The 9,826-nt window shown below is 36.5% G+C and overlaps 1 pseudogene across 1 annotated transcript; it reads right to left on the bottom strand.

The window, feature by feature from the left end:
• Nucleotides 1-8,937: 8,937 nt before the first annotated feature.
• LOC311169775 (protein mago nashi homolog) lies at nt 8,938-9,512 on the bottom strand (annotated as a pseudogene). Its single transcript has one exon. The product of its transcript is annotated as a protein mago nashi homolog (transcript).
• Between the last annotated feature and the right edge of the window lie 314 nt (nt 9,513-9,826).

Here is a 9,826-nt window from a genome sequence, read left to right as displayed (position 1 = left end):
CTCACGGTAGAAATGCCCAAAATAAATGGCTATAATTTGGAGGGTGAACATGTGTCCAAGGTGGTCCTAAACTGTCTCAATTATGCCTGTTGCCTTGGCAGAGTTATTAATAGCATTCTTTTTGCTGTAAATAGTATTTTGGATTAGACAACAAATTATACAATCACCTACTAATTTTTCGGCCATCCCTCTACTCGTTTCACACCATTAATATAGTCCTTATGACTATGCATAGAAATACAAAATTTCCTGTTCATAAGAGGTTCCACATTTGGAAATTGACGAGTTTCTTAGGACAGAGACATGTAAATAGACATTTGCTTTCTCCTTCATTTAGTTGTCTATTTTCTCCTGATATCTTTATTTTTTACCCCTGATATCTTTTTTTTTTTTAAGATTTATTTATTTATTTATACAAGCACTGGGTACAGTCAGAAGCACGGGAGGGTGAGAGAATTCACCAGAGCAGAGCGGGGGACAGAACAGGCAGGCTGACGAAATACACTGCTGAGGGGAGCAGCAGGCGGCAGGAGAGGTCTGCGCACCATGTGGGACCCTCACTGGCAGCTGGGGATCGAATTGGTGCTGCAGAGGCTGCGGGCAGCTTCGCAGCCCAGCGCTCAACCACTGCATCACCAGGGGAGGCCCTACCCCTGATATCTTTACATTTAGGATTATTGTTGAAATCTTGTGAGAAGTCCCTTGTTAACCAAAATCAAAATTGACATCTACCAATGATCACAAGAGTGAAACTGAATTGGATTCCCAGCTCCACTTGGGCCTAGATGACTACAATTATGGCTGAGGACTCTAAAACTGGATGATCCAGATCCCAACCCTCAGAAACTGTGTGAGACAACAGATGGTATTGTTTTTAAAGTGTTACGTTTGGGGGTTACTTATCCAGCAATAGCTGACTAACACAGTTAAAAATCCCTGCTATCTAGAAGAATGTAGTCAGTTAAGATTAATATGGAACTCAAAAATATCAGTACCAGGAGCCATGAAATAAATGGAGAGAAGAAATATTTGCATAATCCATCCATCTATTCATTATTCAAATATTTCTTGACCAGCTACCACATTCCAGCACTATATATGGCACATTACTGGGCGCTGAGGACACAGGAATGAGCTGAGGATATTGAAATGAAAACTTGCTTTTGTGAAGTTTAGAAAAACTACATGGGGGGGCCTCCCCTGGTGGCGCAGGTGGTTGAGTGCAGCACTGTGAGGCTGTCTGTAGCCTCTGTGGAGCGGGTTTGATCCCAGCCAGCCGGCAAGGGGCCCAGATGGCAAAGCAGACCTCTCCTGTATCACCCGCTACTCCCCTCAGCTGTGTATTTCATCAGTCTGCCTGTTCTGTTCCCCACTCTGTCTCTAGTGAATCCTCTCATCCTCCCGTGCATCTGGCCTGTACCGTGGTTCTTGTATGCATTAATAAATAAATCTTCCTAAAAAATTGAAAAAGAATGAAAAAGATAGGCAAACATATCAAGGAGTCAAGACTGATTAAAGGAAGGGGTGAAGGAAGACCTAAAACAGATGGCCACCAGGGGAGGCCCCAATAAATAAATCTTTTAAAAAAAGAAAATGAAAAACTACATGGGAAAATCTTGGGAAAACAGGAAAAATACTACTAAATACATCTATTCTGAACACATCTATTTGGAAGTACAAGTATGTCAAAGTGAAGGTAAGGCCACTATATATTAAATATATTTGGAACTCTTATTGCTAGTATTTAATTTATACATGAAAAGATATACAATTCAAAAATCAAATGATTCTTTGGATCACTGATAGTAAAACTGAACTCTAGCTAATAAATTTGGGCATTGCTTTTCCCAGTTGGGAGAGTAACCAAAATTAAACTGTGATGTTTATTACTGAAAGAAAAGTACATATTTATTACTCTTGAATGGTTTTAGTTGAATAGTGAACACATGGTGATAAATTTTGTCTAGTTTTAATTTAAATGTGGGCTTAACCAAGAAGACAAGTGGGAGGCAGTCAGTGAAGGAAACTAGCCCTGAAAATTTGGTATAGCTCTTAATTTGATCATAAAAATGAGAGTTGTGCCTATTTAATCTTAAATTTCAGTTCTATCACTGACTTCTTTAGTGGTATAACAGTAGGAATTTACTGATTCTTATTTTTATCAATTTGCATAGATTAAATGGAGATAATAATTCCTGCATAGCTATATCAGGAAAGTTTCAAAAGTAAATCACACAGTTTTGGATAAGAACATATGCAAGAGGGCCTCCCCGCTGGCGCAGTGGTTGAGTGCTGGGTTGCGAAGCTGCCCACAGCCTGCGCAGCGCCGGTTCGAACCCCGCTGCTCCCCGGCCACTTGAGGAGGGTCCCACATGGCGCGCAGACCTCTCCTGCCGCCCGCTGCTCCCCTCAGCAGTGTACTTCGGTCCTTCTGCCTGCTCTGCTCCCTGCTCTGATTCTGGTGAATTCTCTCACTCTCCCGCGCTTCTGACTGTACCCAGTGCTTGTATAAATAAATAAATAAATCTTTAAAAAAAAAAAAAGAACATATGAAAGAGAATTATTATCTGAAGAAGAATTTATCTTTTCATTTCCTGTGCTGTGTTCATCATTGTTTTGGGGAAATTTTTGGCTGTAATTGTGTGATCCACATGCAGAGACTTGTGGTTCTCCCTACCTCCATGGTCAGGTTGATTTCTTGTGAGATAGGACAGTGTTTTTACCTGCAATACAATGGATGTCACTGCTCTGCACACTAATGAAGAATTAGGACTGACAAATCCAAAGTAATCACCGTTCTTTTCATTTTCTCTTCTCTCCCCAAAGCTTAAACTAATAATAATAACCATTTTAAAGCTTTCTCATGGGAAACATGGGCATGACTGGAAGGGAAATCAATTGTTCTTAGGACAGCTATTATTGTAAGAATTAATCACCGCTATTTGCAATTACTGTACCATACAATTATCACTAATATTTATGCCACTTTGACTGCTGGTGGAGACCACATTGCCTTTGCTGCTATTACCCCAGAATGGAGAGGCAGACTGGAAAAATAAATGAAACCAAAAGATGGAGATGACAGGTTGAGGGTATCTGATTCTCCCACTGCCAGGACAAGATGTGTTAAACCGCCACTGCCTGCTCATGTCACAACAGAAACCCACTCAGAACTGGAAGTTTGCCTTTGTAAGAAAAGAATTCATAGGTTTGAAAGGATACAAATTAGAATCAGTCCCAGCCTTAAAATCTATTTTCTGAGCCTGAATAACTCAGTTCTCCTAAAGCATATGATTTTACATCATGCAAAAATTTAAAATAACTGTCTCTCGCTATTTCGGAATGTGCATACTATTATTCACCAGTTGCATGATTGTAATTACCAAAATCAGAAAATTAACTTTTCTTAACATTTATTTATTTATATTTTACATCATTGTTTATTTTTGTGCAATGTATCCTTTCTCTTCCCAGATGTAGTCCCTATAAAATTCCACCACCAATTCACCTGTGCACCATCACCATAGTCCCTTGTGCTCTTTACTCCCCTGTTTTGATCCCTCTCCCTATCCCTCCCCTGAAGAATGTCTGATTTATTTTTGCCTGTTATTTTTTGTTAATTTTGTTTATTGTTATTTTTTTCTTGACCCTTATTTGGTTCCCATATATTCCTCTTATAAGTGAAACCATAGAAAAGTAAGCAATAGTAATGTCTCATCTGCAAAATCACAAATTTTCTCATGTTTTTTCCTCAATCCAGGATCAAATTCTGAATTTCACATTCTATGCAGTTTTCTTTAGTCTGTGTTATATGGAACAATTCTTGATTTTTTTTTTAATTTGTTTGGTTTTGCCTTTAGTGCTTTTGAACAGTTATGTCAGATGACTTATAAAAATGTCACTCGATTTGGGTTTCTTTAAACCCAAAGAAAGAATGTTTCTTTGGGACATTTCTTAAGTTTAAATTCAGGTTATGCATTTTTGGTCAGTAATACTATGGAAATGAAGTTGTGTTTATCATGGTGCACCATATCAAAAGGTACAGAACAGTGGTGATTTTTTTTGCTGTGAATTTTTTATTTTTTATATATTTCTTACATCATTTTTCATTTTTGCACAATGTATGCATTTTCATCTCAGTTATATTCCCCATACAATTGCACCCCCCTTATTTTGACCCCAATCCCACTATAATCAGTGAACTTTTTGTTTTTAAATTAAACTTTGCATTTGAGATCATTGTAGATTCACATGCAGCTGAAAGATAACATAAATAATCTCTATTTACATTTCTAATTACCTGCAATAGCTTCCAAAATCATATTGCAATATCACAACTAAGATATTGATGTTGACTGTGAAGGTACAGAATAGTTCTACAGATGCAGGATCCCTGATTTTGCCTCTAACCTACCCTATTCTTAACTGTTGGCAACCACTATTTTGTTCTCCAGTTTCATAATTTTGTCATTTCAAGAAAAATGTATAAATTAAATCATATAGTATGTAACCACTGGAACTGACTGTTTTGTTGTTTCTGTTGTTTTAAGCAACAAAAACCTCTGGAGAATCGTCCAGGTTGTGGTGAGTGTCATAGCTTGTTCCTTTTTACTGTTGAATAGTATTTCGTAGTATGGACAGAGAACCATTTTACTACTCCATAAAGGACTATTTGCTTATTTCAGCCTGGAGATATTAAGAATAAATTTTCTATAAGCATTTCTATACAGGTTTTCACATGGAGGTAAGTTGCATTTCTCTTGGATAAATTCCCAGAAGTATAATTGCTAGGTGGCATGATGTTTTTTAAAAGACTATGCTTATAGTCATATTATAGTATGAATTTTATAATACTTTATTTGATTTTCTTTTAGTTTTAGGTCATGTTTTGAAATTCTTTCCTCCTTTCTTTGAGGTTAAAGAGGAATTTGTACATATTTTTCTTTAGTTCTTGATAGTCTTCTTTTTTATATTTGGGTTTTTGATCCACTTAAAGTTTACCCTTGTGTGTATTGTGAGTTATGGATCAGTTATTTATCTTATTCCAAGTGATTACCCAATTTCTTCTGCACTATCAAAAGGTATATAGTTTCCTCAGTGTCTTGAGATGCTTCATTTCTCAGGTACCAATTTCCATATGTACTAAGTTCTGTTCTTAAATATTCTACTTCATTGGTCTATTTATCAAGTGATACACTAACATCATACTGTCAAACTTCAAGTTTTTGATACTGAGCATCCTACTCCTAACTAAGGAGACTATGAATACATGAATTGTCTGCTGCAATATGATGACTTGCTGGGAAGGACAAATGAGTATATGGGCCTATCTTGTCTCACACGCACTGACATGTAACTGCATTTCAACTTTCAAAGGTTCAGTTTTAGCAACTGTGAATTAGAGAAGATAACAACATATATCTCAAATATTTATGAGGACCAGCTGAAGTACCATATGTGAAACTTCACTGTTAATTATTATTGTTATCAATTAGCAGTGTAGCTGTGTATGATGGTGTTTAAGAGATCAATTCCTGTGTCCCAGGTAGGGATGTTTCCTATTGAGTATGTGACCTTGAGTAAGTTAAACTTTCTGAGTCTTAGAGTTCATTCTGAAATAAAGATAATAATTATAAATCTGTGAGCAGGTTATAAGGATTATAATCATGCACATAAAGCATATAACAGTGTCTGACATAATCTGTGATTAATGTTAGATGTTTGCCTTTATTGATCTATCTATCTATCTATCTATCTATCCATCCATCCATCCATCTATCTCACTAACAACTTTTGGAGTGAGAGAACATTGCATTGCCAGAATTTCTAAGGTGGTTGTAGAGACTATTCTGCGTACATGTCACACTCAAAGTGTAAAAGTCAGGGTAGTTGGTAATCGGCTGTACTTCAAAATATATAAATATTTTGCTTTCTAAGGATGGTCTTTAAAAATATGTTTGTTGTATGGAGTTGTAATAACAGTACAAAGTACAACAAAGCAAAAACAGACAATTATATATCAGAGACATACTGCAGGGGAGGAGGAGGGAGAGGGATCAGAGGGAGGGAGGGAGGAGCACAGGGGACTGAGTGATGGTGCACGGGTGCCTTGGTGAAGGAAACTATGGGAACTACACCTGAGGGGGTGAACAATGATGTAAAAAATTAAAAAAAAAATAATTAAAAAAATATGTTTGTTAGCTTGGCACCTTATAAACAGAGTGCTAGTCTTTGGTGCCCCAACCACATGTGTTTTATAGCATTTGTTGCTGGTGTTTGTTCAGGATCCAGAACACATATCAAATAGACCCAATTGCGTGATACAGAGTCCTTCACTACTGCATTTTGGGGAAAGACATTGCATGTTTGTAATTTTGAAAATCTCCCCACATTGGGTTGTCAGTGTTTTTTCATATTTTGGATTACAGAGTCAAAGCCTGGACTTTCTTGAAGTAATTTATAGAAGCAGATCTTCATTAGAGATGATTTATGCTTTCTTCTGCTTTCAAATTACTCTTCCCCATAGAGGGTTAATTTTAAGGGAAATAAACAAACTAAAACATTTTTATTTTATAATGAGCTTTTCAGCTCAATGCAAACCTTGCTATTATTGATCATTCCTCAAAGATACTAATTTATCATACATTTAATTCTGCATAAAGAACTCTCAATTATAACATTTCTCCTTCTTTACATACTTAAGAATTTAATGGTTAGATGAAACATGTATTTCCTGTCACTCCACATCTCTAAACTTGTCCCACCCAGACTTCTGCTTGGTTGATTGCAGGAAATGTTTTGGAGTCTTTCCTATTGACCTCATGAAACCTTTCCTTCCTTTGTTAAAACCCCTTAGCACCCAACAATTTCAAGGTGATAGGAGAACAGAAATGGAATTAATAATTTAGAACTGAATAACCAACTAGAACAGAACAGGTCATCTCCTTTCACCTCCCTGTTCTCTCTCAGCAGCATGTGGGAATTGCCTGTGCCAAGTGAATTGAGGCAAGGACACCTTACTAGAAATGCAAAGAAGGATCAGGAAATCAGAATAAGAGGTCAGCTAGGTTTTCCAATTCCTATTTTGTACCTTAGAAAATGAAATGACTCTTCATAAAACTGCACATGAATAACCAGGGATTAGGAAGATGATCTAGTTACTCAGATAAGAAAACTCAGGTTCAGAGTGGTAAAATAATTGGGCCAAGGTCACACAGGTACCCAATGGCTGATTCAGGGATTCTACAAGAGGAAATGGAACATTTTAGAAAGACAATTTAAAGAAAGCATTGCATACCTTAAAACTAAGGATTTTTCACATAGGTTTACCTGATAGAATTTTCAAGTTTGACATATCAGAGAGAAGAAAAGGTGTGAAGTCACTTAAAAACATTTCTGCAAGATTCTCCCTAAGACTGCAATGGTTTTCCTAACTCCTTGGCATATAGGACACATTTAATCTGCCTCCTGGATATACAGGATCCCTCAAACTCACCCTGTATTCCAATTTGTCCCCTTCTGCATCTCATTTATGACACATATATATCCACACCAATCTGTTGCACTTTTTCATATACTTATTTAAACAATTAATTGATTCATATGGTAGCAAACACTACCATAAGAATCTCATAAACTAGATTGAAGTTCCTTGTCAATAGGAACCACAGGTTTAATTCTTGTTAGCCTCACAGTGCCTAATTTGTTGCTCATGCCACAATAAATGCTCACAAAGTACATGTTAATCCATTGAGGAGTGTTTATTTGCATGAATATTTATGACTACTCTGCCTCTTTCCTTGAGTTACAGTAGATATAGAAAATTAACACTCTTGGTCTGAGGAGACTACAGTTCTAGAAATAAATGAAACCCTTTGTGTATTAGGGTCCTCCTGAGAAACCATGCTTTCCCTCTAGTATTAATTAATTATTTCCTGACTTTAAAACTCTTTTGAGGTTTAATTTGTGCCTCTAAATCTCACAGTCTTATGTATAATGATGCAAATGTTATTCTATTATTGATTTCTAAAAATTTCATATCCTATTAAAGAAGACAGCTAATGTAAGAGCAACTGAGTCATGGACAAATTCATTCCAAGTGATGATCTGTATTCTGCTTATGTAGGAAATCCTTTAATGCATTAAAATGTTTCCAATAAGGCCTAATGAATGCATCACAGTTAAAATAATTTAATCTGTCCTGATGATTGATTTGAACCACAAGATAGAGACTGGCAGCTAAATCCCTTTTCTTTGGCTCTCAAACATTTCCCCTGCAATGAAGATTAATTCCTTTTATTGTGTTGATGAAACAATAATAAAGTCATAAAACATAACAGAACAAGAGAAAGTTGACAAAGTATGTGTTTGATTAATTGCCATAATAGATTATAGGTGCTGACTGAGTGTTTTTTAGTTCTCAATACTCATTTTTCAATATTTTAAGATATAATGGAAAAAATATATATTTACCAACCCCCATTCTATGAACAAGAACTGAAACACAAAATGTATGTGCTAGAAGTATCCAAAGCATGAAAAAGTCTACAGTCTGGTATCTGTCTATAGTCATTAGGTCATGGCAAACTGACTGGGTTGACTCATACACCAAGCCAGGAGGATGAACAATGAGAGCATCTTGGCACTTATAAGACCATTGAGTCTCAAATGATGTCTGGCTTCTCTCTTCAAATTGGAAGGTCAAATTTCCCAAGGCAAACACAAGAGTGATTCTTAGTGGCACCTGTCCCTGCATTTTTTCCCCACAAGTTCAGGTGTTTATAAAATAGTAAAAATTGCATTTTTCACATATTTATTAAAGACAATCATTTATAGTTTATAAAAAAAATATTGCCCTGATATACACAAAAATTTCCTGATAATGGCAATGAAAAATGGCTACTCTTACCCACCCCTTGTGTCCACACCATATTCAATTTAGATTGGCTTAATCTTGAAGTATAATCCAATGAGACTGAAGACCAAACACTTCAGGTCCTGGGCAAAAATAATAAAATACTCATAAGCTTTCTGGATCCTTGGGCTGATTGACATCAATAAGGGAACCAATTTTTGATGTTGTGAAAGAGATGTTGTTAATCTCCAATGACAATTTCAAGCTCCTGCTGGCCCACCCTGTCAGGAGGTAGCCACAGAGCATCATCTTATTTTGTAATTTCACTGTCATCAATGATTTTCTTCAGTTCCTCCATCACACTTTTATGTACATAAGACTCTTTTCTGACCATGACATCATTTTGTAATTGCTGTTGTTGGAATATCTCAATTTCCCATTGGGTCAGAACTCAAATTCCAGGAACTCATAACCAAACTTGCCTTTGTGACCCACATAGTAACGCAGGTAAAAGTTACTCTCCATGGCTCACAACAGATCACTGAGCCCCAACTTTAAAAATCAAACCGCACCACCATTGTACGTGCCCAACACTGACACAACCCATTTGGGTTTTATCACAGTATCCTGTGAGGATCTCATAGGTAAGAAAATGGAACAGAGACTCAAGAATTGGCCACCAAGTTGCTTTCAGTTGGAAGAGGCAACATCAATCAAAGTTAGTGGTGTTCAGAACCTTTTTTTTCTTTCTGGTCTAAGTTGTACCTTCATCTACCTGTTTGAATTTATTCATTCTCATTCATCTACCATGCAAGGGCTAGAAGACAATGCTTAATCTTTTCCTTCAATACCCAGGACCCATTACTGGAAATATCAGATTTTATCAACTCTTATCAATCATTTTGCTTTCACTGACAGATCTCCTAGTCATTCCTCTTCCTTAATTATAATTTCAGTATCTTGCTCATTGTC

Source organism: Talpa europaea (genome assembly GCF_964194135.1).
Source record: "Talpa europaea genome assembly, chromosome: 4".
NCBI classification, from domain to species: domain Eukaryota; kingdom Metazoa; phylum Chordata; class Mammalia; order Eulipotyphla; family Talpidae; genus Talpa; species Talpa europaea.
The sequence above is the reverse complement of the archived record's forward strand: the minus strand, read 5'-3'. Positions and strand labels throughout refer to the sequence as shown.